At 40.0% G+C, this 9,391-nt stretch overlaps 1 long non-coding RNA gene across 1 annotated transcript in view; it reads right to left on the reverse strand.

The window, feature by feature from the left end:
- The window catches only part of LOC108514050 (uncharacterized), a 78,636-nt gene extending 69,779 nt beyond the window's left edge, over positions 1-8,857 (reverse strand). Inside the window, exon 1 of the long non-coding RNA XR_001881092.1 lies at positions 8,596-8,857. This is a non-coding gene — a long non-coding RNA (uncharacterized LOC108514050). The remainder of the gene's footprint in view (positions 1-8,595) is intronic.
- Between the last annotated feature and the right edge of the window lie 534 nt (positions 8,858-9,391).

Raw genomic sequence — 9,391 nt, forward strand, 5'->3', positions numbered from 1 at the left:
AAAAAAAAAAAAAAAAAAAAGGAAAATATGTTATGCAGTAATGGGAGCATCGGGGAATTGGAATATTTTGTGCTACCGTGTGTTTTAAATATTTTCTGTTTCATTATATTGGGTTGGAATTCTTCCATTTGTCACACCAAATCCATTGTCTCCCCTTCTCTATTGTGCTCTGTGCCCTGGGAGGCTGATCTGTTTGGATGACAACAGGCTTCCCTGTCCTCTGGCTTCCATCAGGTTTGGCCAAGAGCGGGCAGTAACCAGAGATCAGACAAGGGAGGAGAGGGAGGTTGAGCATTCATTGTTTCAGCTCCCCTCTGGGGGCTCATTCCTGCACAGAAGGTCACAGCTCTTTTCAGATGGCTCATTCACACAGCCTGTCTACCTCCCGTTAGAAGTCATTACTTCTTCCTTTTTGTCCCGTTACTGCACCATCCCAAATGATTTCCATACTCCTCGCCCACGCCTTTGTGAATAACCTATTAAACTCTCTTCAAATCACTCGATTTAATTTACCATGTGTTTTCAGCTGGACTCTTGACTGAATCATATGATCACTAATCATTTTTAAAAATTATTCCACGTGTTCACGCAAAACAATTATTTGACAATTACATCAGGTGTGGTTAGTTCCCTTCACCCTGCACATGGTTTCCACTTTGACCATGGCCTGAGTCACTTGTCATAAGTGACTCTATTTTGATATTTATGATCACAAACATCACTACATATCAGGCCCCTTCTTGGGGAGATAACATTAGAAGGAGAGTGGTTGGGTGGGCTACACATGAAAAATCTACTCTAGTATCTCTATTTCCAAAGTCTTTACATTTATCCCTCTATGTTATGCCAAGGAAATTTTAGCACTTCATCTTCTCTTTCACATGTAGGCTCATGGAAGCAGACAGTAGAACTGTGGATATTAAAAGCTAGAAAAGACAGGTGGGTGGGGAGGAGGGGGAGAGGTTAGTTAATGAATACAAAATTACAGCTAGAGAGGAGGAATGAGTTCTGGTGTTCTGCAGACATTAGGGTGAAAATGGTTAACTACGATTTATTGTATATTTTCAAAAAGCTAGAAAAGAGAATTTTGAATGTTCACAGCACAAAGAAATGATAAATGCTTGAGGTGATGAATATGCTGATTACACTGATTTGATCATTACACATTTTATACATGTATCAAAATATCACGTAAATATAGACAATTATTGTGTATCAACTAAACATAAAAGGAAAGATTTTTAAGTACTTTGACCTTATTTAGTGTTGACCAACACATTGTAGGTTTCAGTCATCTAGGATCATTCCAGCTGTTCTAGGTAGCAAGGTTTGCTGAAGTAGGGAAGAGAGTGCAAGAGATTCTTACACCAGCAATTAAATATTTCAGCCTGAAAGTGATACATGTGACTTCACCTCATAACATATTGGCCAGGACCGCATGGCCCCAGTTGCAAGGAGGACAGCAAAGTGTAATCTTTCAGGTTCCTAGAAGGAGAAAAAAAAAAAAACTAGATATGTGTGAGCATCACAACCAGGTAACTTAGAGCTGTCTGCAGAACACCAGAACTCATTCTTCCTCTCTAGCTGTAATTTTGTATTCATTGACTAACCTCTCCCCCTCCTCCCTTCCCACGTGTCTTTTAGAGGTGATGAAAAGTTACAATATCCATACAGTTTTCAACTTGGAGGATTGTAGTCACTGTATTTTGAGTTTTTGGTTGTTTCTCCCTCCCAATTTCTCACATCTTAAATGTAACTATACTAATATTTTAGGTTTCAGGTGAGAGTATGTCTGAATTGATACCAACTCACAATAAGACATGAGTCTTAGCCTTTTGCTCATGCTCAGTTTACAAAATAGTTTATTGGTATCTTCTGGACCTGTTAGGGCTGCGTCTCATAATTGCCATTTCCATTTTACAATGGAATACTACTGGGCATGCCCAGTTTTATGGTTCAGTGATTAGATGAGAGTTTGTGGTGGCTGTTTTAGGTTGTCCAGTCACTAGACAACCAAGTACTTTGTTCTGGGACTTGCCAGAGTCTCCAAACAGCATCTCTGCCGCCATGCACAGTTCCAATGCCACTGAATCCACCAGGTCATAAGACTCAAGTGGCATGTCAACCTTCAACCCAGCCTGGACTTGCTGCAGGTCTTGTTCTTGTTCCAGAACTTCCTTAAGACTGGAAGCTTATGGGTTATTTCCTAAGTCGGTTAGTGCAGCATGCCCAAATGTGGTATATGCTGTCACCAAAATCCAGAGGCTTATCAAATACAGTGCTTTTTTCTTTGTGGTGGAGGGTGCAAAGTCCTGCCATTTGTGATTTCCTAACATGCTACAAACCACTGGACCCTTTTGAAACGTCACCAAAGTGATGGCAGGGCCCTAAACTTTCAGAGGGTTTAATCTCCCACCCTTTGCATATATATTTTCTACTTCCTTCTCGCTAGGTCCAACAAACAACGTGATCATCAATGTAAAGAAGTTGTGTGATATTCCACAGAATACAATAAAGATATACCCTTGTCTCTGCTATATAAATGCAAACTGCTTCTGATTTTCACTACTGGTTAGGATGGGAAAGAATGCATTTTCCAGGACAACAGTTGTATGTCAGGTGCCTGGGGGGATAATTTGTTTCAGTAAATATCCTGTATCCAAAACCATAGCTGCAACTAATGTCACCACCTGATTAGGTTTGCAATAATCCACTGTCATTTTCAAGGCCTGTCAGGCTTTTGTTCCAGCCAAACAGAAAAGTTTTATGCAGATATAGTAGGAATCACTACCCCTGCTTCTCTCAAGGTCTTTATGGCAGCAGTAATTTCTACAATCCCCCCAGAAGGATCGCTTACTGTTTACTAGATTGGTGAATTGTTTGGGAAGAGCTCCAGAGGCCCTAGATGGTCCTTCCTTTCATAGTAGCCTTCACTCAACAGGACAGGGAACCAGAGTGGTATCCTGCTAGTTACCAAGTATATGTGTATGTATATGCATATACATGTATTCATATATGTGTGTGTATGTATTCCCACCATGAATCCTGGGCCTGGGATAATATACACTGGATGGGCCTGCAATCCCAGTAGGTCCACTGTTACATGAATTGGAGCCACAAATTCATCTAACACCTGACATCTGTAAGTCCTACTTTGGCAGATGATTGTAATGTTTTTCGTCTCTGGCATAAGTGTAAAATCAGAGCCAGTCTGTGATGGTAACCAGTACATTTTAAATTCCCTGCTGCCAGTCCGCAGACCCCTGGGTGAATAGCTCCAGGTCACCCTGTGGAAGACTTGGGAGGAAATCCACTGGATATACTATGGCTAAAGTACAGAGTTCTTCTTCAGAAGCACCTGGCCTCAACCTCTGTTGAGGGGCTTCATCTATCCACGGACTGAGTTCTGAGACTATGGTAGGGAGCCATGAATCCTAACATGGTGTCTAGTTTGTTTCTGCCCAGTAGTCTTAGAGGTCTAGCTCAACTCAGTGGACCTCAAGCTGCTCCTTGATTTCATTTCAAAACAGTCCTATGACCATTCCTTCTCCATGACGCATTGTATTAACTGCACATAAATTTGTCTTTGTCTGTTAACATCTCCCACCTACCCTCTATCTCTCTGGAATCCCATTTTCTCATTGTAATCAGGACATGCCATTTTTGCAGCATTTCCATTGTCTTTTCTGGAAGTCAGAGGACAGTTACCGAGAGGGGCCCCTTCCCCAGTGTTTGGTGAAGAGGTGTTCTCCAAACCTCCTGCTAGGTAGTAGGAGAGCTGGTTGCTAAAAACAGGGCTTTGAATAGGCAAATTTAAAAACTGCCACTGCCACCAGTTTCTGAATGATGAACCCTGGCATTCCACTGGAAGACCACAACTGTGCTGGATACCTCATTCTGCCTTCCAGCGTACCAAGAGAGTGCATTACTAGGGGAACCTAGTCACTATTCAGACTCTTAGTGGCAAGGGAGTTAGGGAAATGTAGTTTCTAGCTGGATGGCCAGGTGCCTAACTGAAACTATTTTACTATGACAGAAAGGAAGAAGAGATTCAGGGGATAATTTCCAGTTTCCCACATTCAACTCTCCTTCTCTACCAGTTCCTTCCCATCAGCATTTAAACATGTTCACAGATTGTTGTTATTTTCTTCCACTTTGGGAGGAAAAGTAAAACTCATTTCCATATCCCTCCTCACTATTTCTCGCCCTTTATTCTATGTAGTTAAATATTATAAAAGAATTGTCAGCTAGGCATGGTGGCTCACGCCTGTAATCCCAGCACTTCAGGAGGCCGAAGTGGGTGGAACTCTTGACTTGAGATCAAGAGTTCAAGGCCAGCCTGGTCAACATGGTGAAACCCTGCCTGTACTAAAAAAATTAAAAACTTACCCAGGTGTGGTGGTACATGCCTGTAGTCCCAGGTACTTGGGAAGTTGAGGCAGGAGAATGTTTGAACTCAGGAGGCAGAGGTTGCAATGAGCTGAGATCATGTTCTGCACTCCAACCTGGGCAACATAGTAAGACTTTGCCTCAAAAACAAAATTGTCTTCAAATGCTTATCAGTGTATGTAGAAAAGTCTAAATTTAGCATCGGAAAAGGGGCTCTGGATATTAATACACAATATACAAAACTGAGACCTGTGGAATGATTGAAAATTGAAGACTTATTTCTTTTAACATCACCAGTGTGGTAGGCAGACCATTCTCCCCCAAAAGATGTCCATGTCCCAATTCCACAAACTGTGCATATGTTACCTCACAGAGCAGAGAGGGATTTTGTAGACATGGTTAAAATTAAGAACCTTGAAATGAAGACATTGGCCAGGCACAGTGGCTCACATCTGTAATCCCAGCACTTTGGGAGGCTGAGTCAGGAGGACTGCTTGAGCCCAGGAGTTTGAGACCAGCCTGAGTAACATAGCAAGACCCATTTGTACAATCAGTCAACCAATAACAAAGAAGAATTGGGGGAAATATCTTGGATTATCTGAGTGTGCTCAATCTAATCACGTGGGTCCTTAACAGTATAAGATGAAGAACAAGGGATATTACATGAAAGGGACTCAACTCACTGTTGCTGGCTTTGAAGGTGGAGGAAGGGGACTGACCATGAACCAAAGAGTGTGGACATTCTCTAGAAGCTATGAATGAACCTCAGGTGACAGTCAGGAAAGAAACCAGGGCCTCTGTCCTACAACTGCAGGGAACTGAATTCTGCCACTGACTTGAATGAGCAAGGAAATAGATTCTCCCCTACAACCTCCAGGAAGGAATGCAGCCTGCTGACCCCTTGGTTTTAGCCCTTTGAGATCCATGTTAGACTTCTGACCGCCAGCACTGTAAGATACTAAATATGCATTACTTAAGCCACTAAGTTTGTGTTCATTTGTTCTGGTGGCAATGGAAAACAGATGTATCTTGTACATCAGATAAGATACTTTTCCCCTTAAATCTTCCTCCCTGGGGACATTGATCACAAAGCTGGGATTTCTGAGACTAGAGAGCATTTTAAAAGCTTGGTTCTAGGGCAATTGCCAGATTCTTATATCCTGACCTAGACATGGTTCTAGGGAGAGGATGAAGCAAGAAGGGAAAAAACAAAGACCTTGCTCTTCTATTTTCCTCTCATTTCCCAAACAAGAAAATTGGAAAATGCAAATCATAGAATTTATACTATTGGAGAAAAATATCTAGTTCTACCTCTATGTCATAAAGATACCTCATAAGTAGAGGTAGCATTTATGGCCCAAGCCCGATGGACTCTATTCAGAGAAAATGTATGCACAGAACATTCCTTTTACAGTGCGGGAGGAGTCACACAGGCATGCAAACACACACATCCTACCCATAGAAAACCATCTAGAACAGGTGCTCATGAGTTTACACAAGGACACTCAACAGCCTTAAATACATGAGCAAAGTAAAGGTAAAATTCAGGCTCCATAGAGACCTCTCCTCATGTTCAAAGAAGAAAACTCCTCCACACTAGGACAAAATTCCCCATGAATTATCTTTACCTCGCATAAGTCAAAGCCTTCTTTCTATGGGAATCACTGCAGGCTAGCATCTAATGGACAAATACAGCGCATAATCATTTTGATTTAAATCCTAAAAGAATTTGTCTCAGTATAAAATATTTTCCTTTCTCACATTTTAATAATACACAGAATCTTCTTCCTAACCAAAAAGACCTTTTCTCCCAAATCTACGGAATTATCTAGTTTTAAATCTGTTAATTTAAGTTTTTCTCATTCCTTTTAACCTGAAACTTGATATTCTAGAAGTATCACTTAAATTGGTCTGAAAATAAAACATCAATGGAGATAGAAAGAGGAAAAAAAAGAAACTTTCCAACCAGATAGAGCTACTGGAAAGCTTACTTAGTGAGCAATAATTTATAGAAAAGCTAATTTATTATTTACTATGTAAGTTGTTTACACCATTCACAGTACCTTCTTCACTCAGTGATAAAGCACCACATATACTTCTAAGGCCTATTGGGTGCTCAAACTGCTTTATCACCTTTCTTGTGAGGAAACTAGAGAACCCAACAGTGACTAATCAAGTAATTCTAGTAACACGTCTTTAAAGATGAGGGCAAATGTTCTATTCATTTAAATATTTATTTCAGTAGTTTAAACAAAGAACCTTTATAAAAAAAACCAATATAAAATTAATATACTGGGGAATAAATGTGAATCAAGAATGTAAAACTTAAATCTGTAAAGCAGAGGAAGCCATGAGAAACAATTGTTGGGCAAGCCCTGAAAATGTGGGGAATAGTATCTGGAATAAAATAAGAAGCAAGGCCAAGCACAAAGGCTAGCCCAGGTCAGAAGCACAGGTAGGACTGCAACTCTCAAATAGTGTGCTGAAAAGTGACAGGGTACTGGAGTGAACTCATCAAAGCACCTTGGGATGTTTTATACTTTTGAAAGAAACACAGAAACATCTGTCAGATCTTATGTGAATGTCTGTAATTAGGTGTTTGGACCTAATTACTTAATAAGTGAAACCATTAGATATTTCTTTGGTTAAGGGACACCATGAAAAAACTAGCGAGATTCTAAGGGCACCGTGAAACAAGAAAGTTTGGAAACTTCTGCCTTAGGGACATGCTAGGATTCAAAGGACATTGCCTGCTCAGAGTAAAATTAGAGTAGCAGATAAAAAGTGGAAAGGACAGTGCCTCTAGCTTCTGCATACCTAATTATACACAGTGGGGCTTTTTGATAGCTCAATGCTGGCTCTAAAGAACTCTTGTGCTCTTTCATTCTAAATTCACTGCAGAAGCTCCTTAAAAATCACTGAATCTTGCTTTCAAACCAGTGAATTTCATTATTCCTTAATAACAAAACAAAGCAGTAATTTTCAGTGTTGGTCTTGGGACCAAACAGAGTTCCTCAAATATTTAGAGAAATCCTACTAAGATTTAAGTATCACCTTCTTCATGAAGAAATGAATGAATTTTATGGAAAGATTCACTCCACAACTTCATAATAGCCCATTATCAAAATTTTAAAATTTACTCTAAATCAGGGATTGGTAAACTTTTTCTATAAAAGTTCCATAGTAAATATTTTAAAATATTCTTTTACAACTCTTTAAAAATGTAAAAACCAACTGAAAGTAGGCACTTGAGCAGATATTTGTACACCCATGTTCATAGCAGCATTATTCATAATAGGCAAAGGGTGGAAACCCCCTAGTGTCATATCAGTAGATGAATGGCTAAACAAAATGTGGCATATACACATAAAGGAATATCATTCAACCTTAAAAAGGAATGAAATTCTGATGTATGATACAACGTGGACGAAATTTGAAAACATCAAGCTAAGTGAAATAAGCCAGATATAAAAGGGCAAATATTATAGTATTCCATATATGAGTTACCAAGAATAGTCAAATTCATAAAGACGGAAAGCAGAACAATGGTTACCAGGGCCAGAGGCAAGGGCTAATGGGGAGTTGTTTCATGAGTACACATTTTCTCTTTGGAGTGATGAAAAAGTTCCAGGGATGATAGGGGTGATAGCTGCACAATGTAAATGCAGTTAATGCCACTGAAATACAGTGGTAGGTAAAGTTGAAGCTTAGAAGTGGACAGAAATAGCTTCAAGGTTCAGATTTGAAAGTTTAATTGTACCACTTGTGTTACTTTTATTTTCTTCTCCACTCATTTGGGGCATAGTAGACCATTTCCCCTCCCATGTGTTGGAAAGGAGAAAAAAGGAAACATTGGAACATTAAGCTTATTCTAAAGATTCAGATCTCTCCCCTGCATGCTTGCAACCATTAAATGTAAAACTCACTTAACTCATGGGTTAGTTAGCACAATCTCAGACTCTGGAGCCCACCTATCCCTAAAATAAGAAAAACCTAATGGACTGTATGTAGGCTACAGGCAAAAAAAAAAAAAAAAAAAAAAAAAAAAAAAAAAAAAAAAGTCACTATAAACAAGAAACTTCTTTCAGATTAGATAAACAGTACAAAAATGTACAGACAAAAGACAATTGTTTCAGTTTTCTACTCACTGGAAGAGATGTGTAACAAACAACCCTAAACTCAGTGAAGTAAAACGACAATCATTACCCTCATGAATTCTTCAGGTCAAGACTTAGGACAAGGCAGAGCAGGCGTGGTGTGTCTCTGGCCAGGATTAGGGCCTCAGCTGGGATGACCCAAATGACTGAGCGATGAGAATGGCTAGGAGCTGGAATCAGCTTCTCAGCTCACATGACTGGCACCTAGGCTGGGGTGACTCAAAGCCTGGGCTCAGCTGTGACTGTTGACCAGTGTTACCTTCAAGGGGTCTCTGTCTTGGGCTTTCTCACAACTTGCCAGCCTCCGGCAGTGGAACTTCTCACAGGAAGGCTGAGAGTTCCAAAAGGTAACTGTTCCAGCAGACAATGTGGCACTGCATGGTCTTTTATGACCTAGCCTCAGAAGTCACATATGGTGACTATGACGACTTTCACCAACTTAGATTGGTTAAAAACAATCACAAGCCCACATACATGTAAGAGAGAGAACACAGACTCTATCTTGTTATCAGATGAGTATCAAAGAAGTTGCAGTCAGGTTTTAAAACTACCGTGGACATATTTATAGAGAAATGGAGATATATGGCAAAGGGTTAACAGTGTCCACCCCCCAGGATCCCTCAAAGTGCATTTAACTTATTATCTTAATTCAAATTAACCCAAACTTACCCTTCAAGAATAGCAAATTCCACCTATTTTCATGTGATGCAGTAACAAACTTCAATTAACCTCTATAACTTGCATCGAAGTTGACTAATATCTTGTTTTTGACCCTAGCACCACCTGCCAATTTTAATCATTTCTTATTTTTCAAACACCGTCAAGCTCAGATCCACCCTCAGGCT

The sequence above is a fragment of the Rhinopithecus bieti genome, unplaced genomic scaffold (genome assembly GCF_001698545.2).
Source record: "Rhinopithecus bieti isolate Rb0 unplaced genomic scaffold, ASM169854v2 scaffold_32105, whole genome shotgun sequence".
NCBI classification, from domain to species: domain Eukaryota; kingdom Metazoa; phylum Chordata; class Mammalia; order Primates; family Cercopithecidae; genus Rhinopithecus; species Rhinopithecus bieti.